This window comes from Acomys russatus, chromosome 20 (assembly GCF_903995435.1).
Source record: "Acomys russatus chromosome 20, mAcoRus1.1, whole genome shotgun sequence".
Classification (NCBI taxonomy): Eukaryota; Metazoa; Chordata; class Mammalia; order Rodentia; family Muridae; genus Acomys; species Acomys russatus.
In genome coordinates this window covers 7,269,798-7,285,675 of record NC_067156.1, presented here as the reverse complement: position 1 = coordinate 7,285,675, position 15,878 = coordinate 7,269,798, and the positions used below count along the sequence as shown (strand labels likewise).

The window sequence follows — 15,878 nt, the reverse complement described above, 5'->3', positions numbered from 1 at the left end:
TAAATATACTATCTGATATCTTGCAAAGCTTAGGCTTTAGCAGAACAAAATACAGTCTAAATCATATTAGGCCATTTTTTTTTTTTTAGAACATGCTACTCTATTGCAAAGAGCCTATTTGGAAGGATAAGTAACATTTAAAATGGCTGGCTGATCTTAAACAAGAGACAAAATGAAACAACCTCTGCTCCTTTGGATGGTGATACAGTAGGAGAGCAAGTTTGAGAGACTCATCTTAACCTTCGGAGCAATCTTCATTTTATTACTTCTAATACATGGTCATTTCATAAACATATACACTACAGGGTGTGCGTCACCTTTCCAACAGTAATCATCTAGAAATCTGTTGAAAATACATTTAATTCACCTATACTAATAATATATATATATAATATAATATATATATATATATATATATATATATAGATATTATTATCTGGAATGCTAGCTAGTTTGAGTCAGCCTGGACCCACCTATCACAAAAATGAGAGGTCAAAATGTTCCAACGTCCCATACCTACAACGAAGTCCTTTGCTATTAGATCTCCGTTGCTGATTAGGGGTGTAGAGGCTATTCAGCCAAGTTGAATCACACGCTCTCGTGCTTCAAATTGATATTGCTTCTCTCTTGGCCTGCAAGCTTTCGCCTGGGCACAGTATTCCTTCTCCAAATCCTCTGACACAGGCACTTTGTAATCTTTCCCAAACATGACCCCAATACTGGAGCAGCTACTGTCTGACATGGATGGAAAACTGTGTATTACAAGACAGCTCAGCAAGGTAGGGTTCCCTTCACAGCTCAGAAAACCCTGTCCTTGCTGGCAGCCCAACCCATCTCTAGTATTTCTTTAGGCACTCTCTTGACAGTGAGCTTTGAGAGTCGCATGACGTCCATTCTGGAATCTTCTTTCTCCTCTTTAAGCCAATATTTTCTTTCATGGATCGTCGGTTATTCACCCTGACACAAGAAGAATAGGTTTCAAAGTGATATGTAGCTGAATTTATTCTTTTTGGTTTCAAGTTGTCCAAGAGTGCCCTGCATTCCACAAATGAGATGATTAATTGTTTGCTGTAAAGAATGAACATTTTCAGTTGGGATATTCATCACAGAGCTGCAGGACTTTACAGAGACGTTTGCTAATCACTCCCCTGGGTGTCTCTAGTGTAACCTTACGAAAAACAGTACAATATAGCCAGATCCCTGCTTGCAGCGTTATTCGCTTTCTAAGTGTTTTGTAAAGCTAAGGCAGCTGGAACTGTGTGGAACTGAACTTAAATGCACATTCTTTTCCCTGATGATTCTGTGACCTCGATCCTTGTACCTGGACTCTGAGTCAGATCACTCACATCACTGAAGTGAACGGGATCTTTTAGGTACAGCGCAGTTTTGGAGAAGTAACTGAGGTTGAGTTTAGCCTTCCATTGACCCTCAGCTATGTTCTATGGGAAAACTTTGTTCTGCTACTCACGACGGGCATCTCAGTACACGGTGACACGCCCTTCTGGCCACACAGTTCAGTAACGCGGATCGCTCCATTGCCTTCACTCTCAGCTGGTTCTCAGAAATGGCTACACGTGCGTGAGCACATTGTCTGAGCTCAATTCCATGGGGGAAAAAAACATCACAATTCTCACCACAAGCACTGGCAACAAAATGATAGGAGAAAATTATTTTCAGTCCAGTGCTCTGATAAGACCAGACACCCACATGCAAAGGAACTGATTCTGAACACAAGCCCACAAGCTTAACTTATTTAGTTTTTTCTGTGAGCCTGGAGGTAATGAGAAACTATTGAACAGCTACAACACTGAAGGAAAAGAATTCAGCAGGATGATGAGAGATCACAATAAGAGTTTATGTGCTCAAGATGCATCATATATGTAAATTAAATTATCAAAGAATAAATTTATCTTCTCCAATTTTTATGCAGAATCAAAATCTTTGATCTGTTTGTTTGCCTTTCACCAAATCTAAAATGTGGTATTACTGTAGATTAGCAATGCGTTGTGATTGGAGTGGTGTTAGTCCTCTGTCCTAATCTAACACTGGCTCTACTCTTTGGGGTCTTTCCCACCTATATGTCAACTGGAGAAAATCTGTGTCAGTCTCCACAAAGTTATTTTTCTGGGCTTTGGATTGGAGTTTCATGAAATGTATGAATGAAGTTGGACAAAAAATAAAATCATAACAATTTTGAACATGTGTGCATGTAGGTGCACACGTGCTTGTGTGTGGAGACTAGAGGTCAAGCTCAGTTGTTGTTCCTCAGAAACCATCTGCCTTATTTTGAGGCAGGATCTCCCACTGCAACCTGCTGCTTATTGACTTGGCTAAGCAGTGTAGCCATAGATACCCAGAGATCCTCCGATCGCCACCTCCCCAGAGATGGGACTACAAGAATATGTCACCATGCCCAGGTTTTTAACAGAGATGCTGGAGATTAAACAGGTTCTTGTGTTTTTGTAGGAAATGTATTACTGGACAAACTATCTTTTCACTCCCTGTTTCTTGATTTCTTTTATCAAAAATTGAAATTATCCTCTTGCGAAACCTCCCAAATAATATATGTAATGAAGACATAGATGTTGGATACAATAGTTTGTAGCAAGACTATCTGAGCTTAAATTTTATCCATTTCTTCTCTTTCTTCACTTAGCCCAAAATGTTTTTTAATAGAATAAGATACTTTTATTGCTGTACAAAAAAGGAACACTGGATTAAAAAACACAGTAGAACCCAGGTATTCCACTCCTTGGAATATACCCAGAAGATGCTCCAGCACACAACAAGAAACTTTGCTCAACCATGTTCCTAACAGCCTTATTCATAATAGCCAGAACATGGAAACAGCCTAAGTGTCCATCAGTAGAAGAATGGATAAAGAAACTGTGGTACATATACACTATGGAATACTACTCAGCTATTAAAAACAAGGAATTCCCGAAATTTGTGGATAAATGGATTGAGCTAGAAATGATCATAATGAGTGAGTTAACCCAGAAGCAGAAAGACTTAAATGGTATATACTCACTTATATCTGCATACTAGCCCAAGGAGCACGTCCTATGAAAGCCTTCACTTACCAGGAAACTGGGACAGAGGGGAGGACATCCTATTGGGACTCGAGATGAGAAAAGCATGGGAGAATAGCAAAATAGAAGGATCCAGAGGGTCCTAGAAACCTACAAGTAGAACATTATGATAGGCAGACTTGGGCCCAGGGATCCCGCTCAAACTAAGGCACCAGCCAAGGACAATACAGGTGGTAAACTTTAAACCCCTACCCGGATCTAGCCAATGGTCAGAACATTCTCCACAGTTGAGTGGAGAGTGGGATATGACTTTCTCACGTACTCTGGTGCCTTATATTTGACCATGTCCCCTGGAGGGGGAGACCTGGTGGCACTCAGAGGAAGGACAGCAGGTTACCAAGAAGAGACTTGATACCCTATAAACATATACAGGGGGAGGTAATTCCCCTCAGGAACAGTCATAGGGGAGGGGAATAATGGGAAAATGGGAGGGAGGGAAGAATGGGAGGATACAAGGGATAGGATAACCAATGAGATGCAACAAGAATAAATTAATAAAAAATTAGAAAAAAAATAAGAGTAGACATTTCCTGGGAAATGCCTGTGGCATCTAATCCTCCATTCTTCCTCCCCATCGCTTTGATTGTCACGAGACTCGTGATGTCATCTGACCTGCCTGTTCAGCTGCTGAATTACGTGGTGTGTTTGCAGAGATTCCAGGAATGAGCATCAAATGCTGCACACTGTTCTCCCTGATTTTATCCCGTCTTTCTGCCGTTCCCTAGCAAACACATTCATGGCTTAAGAACCACACACTATTTACTCACACTTCTGGAGGCTGAAGCGCCAAGATGAAATGTGTCAGTTAGGGTCTTTTTTTTTTTTTTTTTTTTTTCTTCTTCTTCTTCCTTTTTAACATACAAAATACATGTGTGTTTTATTTTTTATAACATTTTAAATTTTTACATATGCATTTATGTTATTACACATATATACAATAAACTACCTATAGCAAGAATCATGACACAATCAGGAATTATATAAGTGTTATATGCTGAGTGTTTTGGCTTCAGTTTCTTCAGTAAAATAAACAAGTGAATAACAGAACTGTAGCACTTGTTTGCAGCGGAGTAATGCTTCTTTCCTTCTTTCTTTCTTTCTTCTTTTTTTCATGTATCTTGTGAAAGTGAAGTTGAAACTCGTGGTTTTTGCTGAGTGCACGGATGCATGAAGGAGGATTGGAATTAAAATGATCAATCATCTGAGGGCAGGAGGAAAGGACTAGTAAGATAGTGACTGACAGCCCATAGCCCGATTTAAAGATGATGTGCCATGTGTATTCAAAATCCAGGCCCTGGCCCATTTCATAGCTTCTGAGAGACTGAGAAGCTATTTTGAAACAAAGACTGCAACCCTGTGCTGCAGGATTCTAATGGAGACTTCTTTCCCTTTATTCTATATTTGGAAGCATCCAGCATCTAGGCTCCATTCGGATGGTGACAATTTTAATTTTACTCACACTCAATTCATATTGACTCAATGAATACAAACATTTGTGAACAAAGTGATGACATTAAGTTACTTTGGACCCTGGAAACATTACACTCCAATTTAGGTCAATAAAATACAATGTGTACAGTACACTAAACAGAATAACCGTGTACTGGACTTGGAAATTCAACTCAACAAACTTTGCCAATACACTCATGAACCGATGACAGCCTATAATCTGGCTATACATTTATCTGAGATCGATTTAAAACACAGGTGTGAAGGTGCCGTGTGAGACTAAGGGAAACTGGTGAGAATGAAGCTCTTTCCGCTCAGGCCTTAACACACTACCAGCCTTTGGCTTTTGTTTGCGCCCATTATAAATGAAATGGTTTCCTTGGCTGCAAGCTAACATCTGATTTTTTTTTTTTTTTGCATTTGAATAGCAATGATAGTATTGACTCCAGCCTAGAATAATAGCTCTGCTTGTGGTTTTTTTCCCTTCAATTTTCCTTATTAAGGTAAAAGAAGCCTCAGTTTTAGAAGAAAAATACAGTGAGTTATTAAATACAAAATGGATTACAAATCTTTCACAGAACAACAGGAAAGACAAACCACACTTCTGTTAAAGACACTAGAATAAAATAGGCTATTATGAGAGTCTGAAAATGTTCTTCCTGAACAATACATCTGGCATTTCAAATAAAACTAGCATTTTAAAACTGTAAACAACCATTGAGTCCTATATGGTAGTTAGTTTTACAGTATTTATTTCCACAGCCAGTCACTACGTTTTTAAAGAAAGACTATCTAATAGATGGAGAATATTCCTAGGAGTACAGCAAAGGAAGAAATCCTGTATATTGAATGCAACAACATCTCCCGTTATTGTATTATACAGGAATGGTTTTCATTCAAGTGTTCCCATGAGCAATCATCATGTAAGCTGCTGACAGCCACCTGTGTGCACACATGGACCAAACACCCTGGGCAAAGGATGCCGGTGCCTGCAATCCATGGTGCACTGGGTGACATCTTTCCCAGTCAGTGACTAAAGATTACAAATCCTTGCTCTGCCACTGTGTATCACCAAGTGTCTTCCAGCCGGGGAAAAGTGTAGTGCTGTTTTGATGGCTAAATTTGACTTCGCAAAAAGGGCATCTCCACAGAAATCAATTTGTATTGATTGGGAAACTCGGAAACTTTCTTCTTCCTGACCTTCAGCACACTGGGTTCCAGGTTGCCCTACATTTTCAACCTCATTATGTAAAAGTCCTTATGTGTACTGCGGAACAGCTTTCACCCTCCTGACCCAGCATGGGCTGACTCAAATATGCTAGAACAAAGTCCATGTCAACACCAAAGGCTGAGGAAGATGAAAGTTAAATAAAGAGGAAATGAGAAATCTCATCTTCAGAAGACGACTGCGGCTTTGGAATGTTGCTAAGACGAGACCCACTACTCCAGTATTGAGGCCATTGAGGTCCTCATCTTCAGCATGGTCCCTCCGCAGGCATCTTGGTCTCCGAGTGTTCAAAACTTGAATATATTAAATAAATTATCAGAACCTTCTCTGATTTCTGCCAAAGTCTCTTCTGCTCTCATTTGAAGAGGACTAAAGTATTTACTGTAGTTATAATTTTATTAATTTTATACCCTACTATATATTCCTAGTGGGAATTTTTCAGATTGTTAATGTGGTTACTTTACAATGCATTATTTTTATAAGCCTGTGTACATACATACTCAATGTTTTATTATTTATCTATTTAAGATATTTCTATAAGTTTCCCTTTTCTCTTTTGTTTTTTATTACTTTTAATTTGTATTATCCCTACCTTAAATTTGACATGAGAGTACATATATTGTACTAATTGATTTTCTGTTTGTTACAACAAAATATCTCACCAATGTCACCAAAAGAAGAAAAGCTTTCTCTTGCCTCACAGTTCCAGGCGATACCTGTAGTTTTTCTTAGGAGAGAAGCCATAGCATTAGGCAGCTGGTCCAGTTACATCTGCAGTTAGGAACAATGAGAGATAGATACTGGCATTCAGCTTGCTTTCTCCCTTCCTATGGGAAGTCTGGAAATCCTTCCCATAGATGGTGCTGATGACTTTCAGAATAAGTCTTCTCTTTACAGTTAATCATTTCTGGAAATGTTGAAATGTTGCAATGAGCACCCTCATGGACTCAGAAACATGTTTCCATGGTGACTTGTAAACTCAGGCTAGCTAACAATGAAGATTACCCGTCACAAACTCTCGGGACTTTAAGCCCCATCACAGATCTAGATACATAACTGCTATGAGTGGATAGCAAGCACAGATGTTTAATCTTCATCTTCCAGTTCAGCTTTGATTTCATTGGTTTTCTTTACAGAAAAACTCCCTGTGTCTAATTTTAAATGTACGGTCATTATAGGTAAGGAAGAGAAGATCTTTCTCTTGGTCATGTTGTACTGTCTTGAATTAATTGGACAACATTCCAGAGGCTGAAATTTATCAAAATCATCAAACGCTGGTTCATTTTGACTTAACGGTTCTTGCTGCACCAAGTCTTTCTCCTCAGTTCCTTATTGCTGTAGCATGGTCCAAGAATGAAGTTGTATGAGGAAAAACTCCAAGAAAACAAGACAAGAGTCTTGTGACACCGATTTATTAAAAACCACGGGTGTGTTCTTAGTATGCGCGTCTGTGCCCCTCCCAAGTGTGGCAGATAGGAGTGAGTTTAACTTCGGTTTATTCATCACAACTGGCTATTGATATTTGTTTATGCCTCTATAGGAAGACATGCTTACGCCATGTGTGGCCCATTGTCTGCCGTGTGCAGCTTGCCCTTATAATTGTATACTATATTCATGTGATTCTGTTCGACTGTCAGAGTATGAATTGCCTGGTGCTCTGAATAAAGTTGGCTATTACAGGAGAATTCAGTCTACCTTATTTGTATTGGCTCTATTCTCCCAGGTTCCGCTGCCTCTGGAGCAGCAAACACCCTCTATATGCAGCAGGAAGGAGAACATTTACTTGTAGAAGTTCCACAGCTCCCTAGGTGGTAGGGCCTACATATATCACCAATGTCATTATTGAGTACTCGTATTTTGACATAACTACAAGTGCTCGAGCACAGGACCTGGATTTGATTCTCAGTATACACATCAGGTGGTTCACAAGTCCTTGGAAATATGGACTTTATGGTAGTGTTTAAGATTACACTCAGTCAGTGGTGGCACTCAAAGGAAGGATAGCAGGCTACCAAGAAGAGACTTGATACCCTATGAGCATATACAGGGGATGGAAGTCCCCCTCAGTCACAGTCATAGGGGAGAGAGTAAGGGAAAAATGGGAAGGAGGGAGGAATGGAAGGATACAAGGGATGGGATAACAATTGAGATGTAATATGAATAAATTAATAAAATATATTTTTTAAAAAGATTACACTCAGACTCACACACATACACATAAGCAAATAGGTAAATCATCTCTTAAAAAATTCTTCCAGGCTACCAACTATGTGGTAGCAATACTATGTCTACATTTAAAATATTATTATAATAGTAATGATTGTTTTATACCATATTTATATACATATTGTAAACCTTAGAAGATAACATGATACTCTTTAAGCAACTATACAGGCTATATACATCTCTTAGAGAGAATTCAATCATTGGTTTGAGCATACTCCACTGTCTTCAAAGTCTTATTTTGTTTTATATGCTTTCAGTTGCCCACTATTCCTGTCATCAATTGAGGAAAATGAGACAGAATCAAGTCAATTCAACAAAATACAATAAAACCACTAAAAGGGTGTGTTGTTGTTAGCTTAAATCTGAAAAAGAAATAATTTGCATTATCACTAATAGAAAAATCACAATTTTAGAATCTCCTCACCCCCTACACTTGAAAGCTAAAACAAAAACACAATCATTTTCAACAGTAGTTGCCAACAAATGGGAGATGATAAAATGATTGGCATGAGAGGCAGATATGCATGGGTATTTTTTGTTTGTTTTCAGGTTTATTGAAAAGATGACAGAACAGATTGAAACGGCTCCACGTGGTGTTTTGAAATTCATCCCAACTGTAGGCTGAGTGTCCTGCAGGTTGGAGATACTGCCAGAATCCAGAATCCTCAGCATTTCCTTGGTGTTAGGGTCTACTGTTGAAGGATGGTCTGATGCATTTTGATGCTGATTACTTCTTGCTGTCTCTGTGACACACCTTTTGACCAATAAAAGGACATCACCTGGGCAGGGTGGATGAGATAGGGTGTGGCGGGGTTCCCGGGCTTGGGGAGACAGAGAGGAACCCTGGGAAGAAGGAGCGAAGGATGAGCCCGAGAAGAGAGGAGAAGAAGGCCGCCATGGGTCAGGTAGAAGAGAAGCATGTGGATGGAGATTTGGCCCAGATGAAGAACATTAACAAGTATTTCGGACTATAGATGGGAAGCAGACGGCATGGGATTGGGGAAGGTATCACATATAGGAAGTAGTTTACAGATTGATATTTGCCCTGCTCAAGGTTAACTAAGGCTATTTTAAAATATAACAGGTGCCTGTGTCTTGATTGATTGCTAGCCGGGCATACTGATAATACAGATAAATAAACTACAACAAGTAGGCTTTACTAACATAATAATAATATGTATAGGCCTAGTAATAAGCATTATTAGGCTCTACAGCTCAATTAATACATAAGGTAACAACAACAACCTATCCCAATGATCTCCTGGTCTGGGGCTGAGACTTCAGGAACATATCTCTCTCTCTCTCTCTCTCTCTCTCTCTCTCTCTCTCTCTCTCTCTCTCTCTCTCTCTCTCTCTCTCTCTCTCTCTCTCTCTCTCTCTCTCTCCTCTCTCTCTCTCTCTCCTTCCTGCAACTAGATAGCAAAACCACTCACAGGACCTTTCTGAATCCCCTACATCAGATATGTGACACAGCCAGTTATCTTGTTGCTGAGTTTCTTGCTGGGGATAATGGTGATCTCCTCACGTACACGCTTGTTGGTGTGGAAGTCATTACACAAATGCGTGTAGTACTTCTCAATGACCCAGGCCACCTTCTTCACAGTCTTGGTGCGAACACAGCCCATGTTGGCAAGTCTCAGTAAAAAGCGGTGTGTATTTTTTCACGTGTATGTGTGTTAATAAATATGTGTAAGTACTGTGCCTTGTGTCTAGCTGCAATTTTTTTCTAAAGAAGTATTTTGTTGTTGTTGTTTTCAAGACTACCATAAAAAATTAGGGTGTCAGGGATATTCAACTTGGGATGTTTTGCATTTCAGAGAAATGCCTCTAAATGGGCTTATTATTTTATGAACTCTGCTACAATTTACTTCGGCAACATGGAACAGTGGCAAGTGTTTGTCCAAGTGGCAAGACTTGTCCAAGTAGTAAATGCTAAAGTCAGTATTTTATATCACAGGGCTCTTAAACATGTCAAAAAGAATTTCTTCCAAAGCCTTGCCCAAGAGAGAGGATAAAGAAGACAAAAAAAAAAAAAAAAAATGACTGGACGACTGTCTCAATCGGGTTCTGTCCTCAGAGCACTCAGCTGTTAAAACATTATGCTATCTTCATTGTAATTTCTGAATCTTTATCCTTCTCAATAACGCCTTGTATTGCAATGCATCCCTCACCTTATACCCTGTGTGATGTGAGAGAGCTAGAGGAATCCGTGCCAGATAGCGTCCTGTAGCCATGATTTACCTACGACGTGTCTGTTGGTCTCTGGAAGATACATCAACATTTCTGTTGGTTTGTCCTCAGGGTTTAACTGCACTCCAGTGCTGTTGCTGCCTTCAGCATTCTGAAGAGGATAGGCATTCTACTAGTTACTTTCCACATTCCTATGACAAAACGCACAATGGAAGCAACTTAAGAGCACTTTACTTTGGCTCACAACCCAAGGACAATCCACTATGGGGGGAAAGTTCTAACAATGAAATCGTAAAGTGGCTGGTCACAGTCATGGCACCCATAGTCAGGAAACAAAGTAACCAATGCCGGTTACTCACTTGATTTCTCCCTTTTATTCAGTCGGGCCCCCCATCCCATGGAAAGGTGCTACCCTCTTAGAGTGTGGTTCTTCCCACCTTTGGTTAACCTAATCTTCATATTTCCTCACAGGCAATGCCCAGACATGGACATTCTATGTGGTACTGGAATTCATTGTGTTAACACTCAAGATCAACTATTTCAGGCACCCTGTAACCCAGGCTCCCACCCATAACCAAGGAGACATCTTCAACAGATACCTGATAGCAAAGAAAACATTAGCTTCTCCAGTGAAATCTTACAGGATGTATTGGCCATATCAGGGTAGGGCCCATGCCCAGGATGGGCATGCTCAATGATATCTTTGTAGCCTTGTGTCTTATATTGCTTTGTTTGACCTGTGTTTTTTCCTGTGTATTTGTTTTTTGTTTTTTGTTTTTTTTTAAGGGAAAGGGCTGTTGGATGGGTGGGGAGGTGGAGAGGGTCTGGCAAGTGTTGGGGAAAGGTAAAGTGTAATCAGATAAATTGTATGATTTCTTTTTCATTTAAAACTAGAAGTAAATTTATAAAGAGGAATCTTGTCACCATATGATAGCTGATTCTAAAAGCTTCCTTACATACCATTACTTCAATTTTAAATCTCATATACCCGCTCTTCGATTAAGTTTCATAAATGTTATATTAGTAAAAAATAATATATTTGTGATGTCCTATTGATTTTTCTTATATATCAAGCTTCCAGCTATTATGAATATAACTTCAAACATTTCAAATTATACTTGAGAACCACCACTGTGATGTGAAATTAACTTTTTAAAATGTGCAAGAAAATAAAACAGTTTCTAGAGCATGAAAATTTTAGCCTGGGTCATGTTCTTTTCTGCCTAAACTAATGTTTATGTAATATAAATACTTTAAGGCTTTAACATAAACAGTGTAATTTAATTTTCTTAGCACATTGCTAACCTTTCTACACCAATAATTTTCAGTCTGATTATAAACTCAAAAGTAAGGGACAAAGGCTTTGCATGTTTAATTTATGTTTCTGGAAAGGAATCAGGTATCAAACCCACTTGGTGTGCTAAGTCATGAGCAGGAATGAGATAGTTATAGGAATAAACACCAAGATATGGCAGAGGAAGAGCCGTTGTGTCAGCAGCACCAAAGGAACCCAAAAGGAACAAGTTTAAGAGTCAAGCAGAAGCCAAAGGATCACAGCCTTTACTGCTCAGACTTGACTCCAACACTTTCTACCAAGCATGTCTATCACATCATATTGGTTGTCATGGTAGCAGATGTCAAGAGTAATGTATTTTCCATATTCTAACCTCACTACACAAAAACATAATCTGATTGCTTAAAATGCTACTACAAGCAGGCATTTAAAATATATTGCTGACAAGATGTACATAACAAGCTAAGCATGATTGTTCTTGTTCATAATGCCTTCATGTGGAGGGATGATGAAGGAGAGTTGCCATTTTAGTTTTGGCCAGCCTTGGCTACATAATAAGTTCCAAGGCAGCCAAGACTACATAGTAAGACAAAAATTATACAAAAGCAAATGCAACAAATAAATAAATAAGATCTGAACTGGTTTAAATGACAATAAAATTAGAATTTAATAAGTAGGTATTGCTTTTAAAAGTTTTAAGCAATATAAAATAAATTTCATACTGAGAGAAATTTTGCATGAATTCAACCAGGTCTCTTACCAATAAGAACAATCTCATACAACAATGCAGTATAACTGAAAGTAAAATGAACTGCTACATGCTTTTTCAATTTGATTAAAAAAAAAAAGAAGCTCAACAAAATTTTTTTAATTTATTCATATTACATCTCAATGGTTATCTCATCCTTTGTATCCTCCCATTTCTCCCTCCCTCCTATTTTCCCCTTACTGCCCTCCCCTATGACTGTTCCTGAAGGGGATTTCCTCCCCCTGTATATGCTCACAGGGTATCAAGTCTCTTCTTGGCTACCTGCTGTCCTTCCTCTGAGTGCCACCAGGTCTCCCCCTCCAGGGGACATGGTCAAATGTGAGGCACCAGAGTATGTGTGAAAGTCATACCCACTCTCCACTCAACTGTGGAGAATGTCCTGTCCATTGGCTAGATCTGGGTAGGGGTTTGAAGTTTACGGCCTGTATTGTCCTTGGCTGGTGCCTTAGTTTGAGCAGGACCCCTGGGCCCAGGACATTATGATAGGCAGATTTGGGCCCAGACGCTCAACAAAATTAACTGGTGATTTTAACAAAACTATTGAGTGCTTTTATGTTTTCATCAACACACCAGTGTCATTTTATTTTTATGAAGTAAGAGGGTTAATAATATAAATCAATTCTAAATCTGAACTAATACGATATGCTAAAGCTCTTGTTGGCCCTAAAGTTTCCAAAGGTTACTAAATAGTAGAATATTTACTGAACTAATTCTTTCAACAGACACACGGAAAGTATAAGACATTTTTGCTCCATAAAAGTGTACTAGTCCAAGGAACTTCATTAAATCCTGTGGAATTAAAACATCTAAAAACCATGCACTGTGGTCAGCATTTTGCTAACAGAAAAAAAACCACCTGACTTCCTGAGATGATAACACATAAACAATGAAGAACAATCTAACAGTGATGTACGTGAGTGAGTAAAAGAAGCCAAGAACCATGCTGATTAAAAAAAAAAAAAAAAAAAAAGAAAGAAAAATTTTTTTAAAAAGATGGTGTTTATGGTCCTGGGAAGAAGGCTGGGTCTCCGAACTACTTGTCAGGCAAGAACAGGGGCCTGAGTTTGGAGCCTTAGAACCCACATAAGAAGTCTTCATGGCATGTGCCTGCAAATACACCCAGGGGAAGAAGGTTGAGACAGGCAGGTACTAAAGCCCATTGGCCAGACAGCCTAGTCAAATAGATGGATGAGTTTCAAGTTCAGGGAAGGACCTGTCTCAAAATAAAGTAATAAAATATAATAATAAATGTGGAGAATAACAAAGGGAGATATGAAATATCAGCCTTAGACCCACACAAGCACACATAACCATATGAATGCATGAACCACACACATACACAACATCATACACATGAGCACACACTCAAAGGCATCCATAAATGAGAAATATGTGCTTCAACCAAACCTCAAATGTGAGTATAATTCTAGTAGGTAGGAGATATACTTTATAATATAAAATATTCCAACTCATCAAAGGGAAGGTTGCTTCAGTAAAAACTCCAGACTAGGATCAGTATGGCTTACCACTTTCCTTAAGTCTACTAGAGCTATTCTAGAAGAAAGCTAGTCCAGTATGCGTAGAGTTACATCCTTCAAACTGTCCCTCTACCTAGATATTGGCCAGAAAAATATCTTATTCTAGACCATTGTATACTAATAAAACTGAGCATATAAATTTTATTGCTTTATTTGTACTTGTGTTTACAGATATAACATAATTGATATAGTTGATTTTTGGCAACAGCACTAAAATCCACATTTTACTGACCTTCGTTCTGGATGTGCTTTCCTATAAATCATGCCACATCCTTCTTGTGTCTAAAAACGCAAAACAGTACTTTATAGCAACATTTGGAAGTCATCCCAAATGGAAAAACTAGAACTTCTCAAAAAATTCACAAAAGATGCTACATATACCTGGCACTCTTATCAGAGCCAAGAACTTATGGCTAGAGAGATCATAAACACTGAAGGAGGGAGAACCTATTTCTATTGTTTTGTTAAATTGGCTAGCAGTAAAATAACCCTGATGACTTATCAATATATCTATAGACTAGTGTATCTCTTAGTCCTCATCAGAGAAGCTTCCTCTTGTCATAGATGACAATTAACTTGGAGGCCAACATGCAAAGAGTAAGAGACTGCCATGTGCTAAACTCTAAGCAGGACATCTGTATCACACACACACACACACACACACACACACACACACACACCGCACACACAAAGTTCAGGTAAAGAAAGCTTCCTGGAGCCAGGGGTGGTGAATGAACAGGAAGAAACTGTTTTGCAGGCACAGTAGGACAGTTGCACATATGAACTCATAGCAATTGTCACAGCATGCACAGGATTTACACATCCTCAAGACTGAAAAGTACCTAACATGGAGAGGGAAATCAGGGAAGATTTTCCTAGCTGATGCGCTATCAGAAATTAATAGCTGCTGGGAGAGAGAGAGTTGGTTTTCTTCAAGGATATGACCCCCAGTAGGTCATTCATATTCCAAGATTGGTCTTCCACCCAAGAGTATTTCAGCAGCACAAATTGAACTCAACAGGAAGAGAGAGAGAGACAGAGACAGAGACAGAGACAGAGGACAAATTTGGACATGTAAGACTGTAGAACTGGATCTGAGATGATATACAGGGTTGACGCTGCTCAAAATGTATTTTATGATATTCTCAAAGAATTAATGAAAATCTATTTGTAACTATTTATGTGACAATATAAAAGGACATTCCTATAGCCAGGATACAATCTAATTGAAAACACATATGCATAATCTCCGTGATTGGAAGGTAGAGGCAGAATGATCAGGACTTCAAGTCCAGCCTGGTCCATATGAGACTCTGTCTCAAGAAAAACTAAACCAAACAAACAAAAAAGAAAAGAACATAATAACAGCAGTAGTAACCTGACAAATAAGAACTAGAATGAAATAATAATAATAATAACAATAATAATAATAATAATAGTAATAGTAATAATAATCTGTCCTGCTGAGTTTAGTCACATAGTAATATTCTTAGGCATGCTCTGAGCAGTTTTTAAATCATGTTCTAATAGCTGCATGGTTTGGTTCCTAAACGACTGATCAACGATCTCTATAAAGAGATAGATTCCCTATTTATGAATATGTAGACATTGCTAGCAAAGAACTGTGAAACACAGAAGAAACAAACAAAAGAGTATTATTGTAAAATTGATGAAAGCTAAAAAACTAAACCAAAGAAACAAAACAAAACAAAACACAACCACTAAGATTTTAATTGAAATGGAGAATTCCAAGGATGCTCTTTGTGCAGATATCCTACTTGTCATCCTTATGAAGGATAACACTTTTAGTCACAGTCCTCCCTGTTGAAGGCGTGAGTTGAGGTCTGTCTTGCAGAAAGAATGACATTTACTGAACAACACTGCCTTCTGGTTCCAAAAGTTCACGGGCAGTCCTTGGAGATAGTGCCCAGAGAAAATCAAAGATGAACTTTGAAAACTGCTACAGGCTCGTTTTGTTTAGTGGAGTGACCAGACTTTGAGAAAAATAATGCAATGTGGGAAGCACCCTAACTCCAAACCTCAAGGTCTGTCATGCACTCAGATGAGGACAGAAAGGACACATGGTTAGTGT

The 15,878-nt window shown here is 38.8% G+C and overlaps 1 pseudogene; it reads right to left on the bottom strand.

The window, feature by feature from the left end:
• Positions 1–8,415: 8,415 nt before the first annotated feature.
• Positions 8,416–9,620, bottom strand: LOC127204742 (40S ribosomal protein S17-like; annotated as a pseudogene).
• Between the last annotated feature and the right edge of the window lie 6,258 nt (positions 9,621–15,878).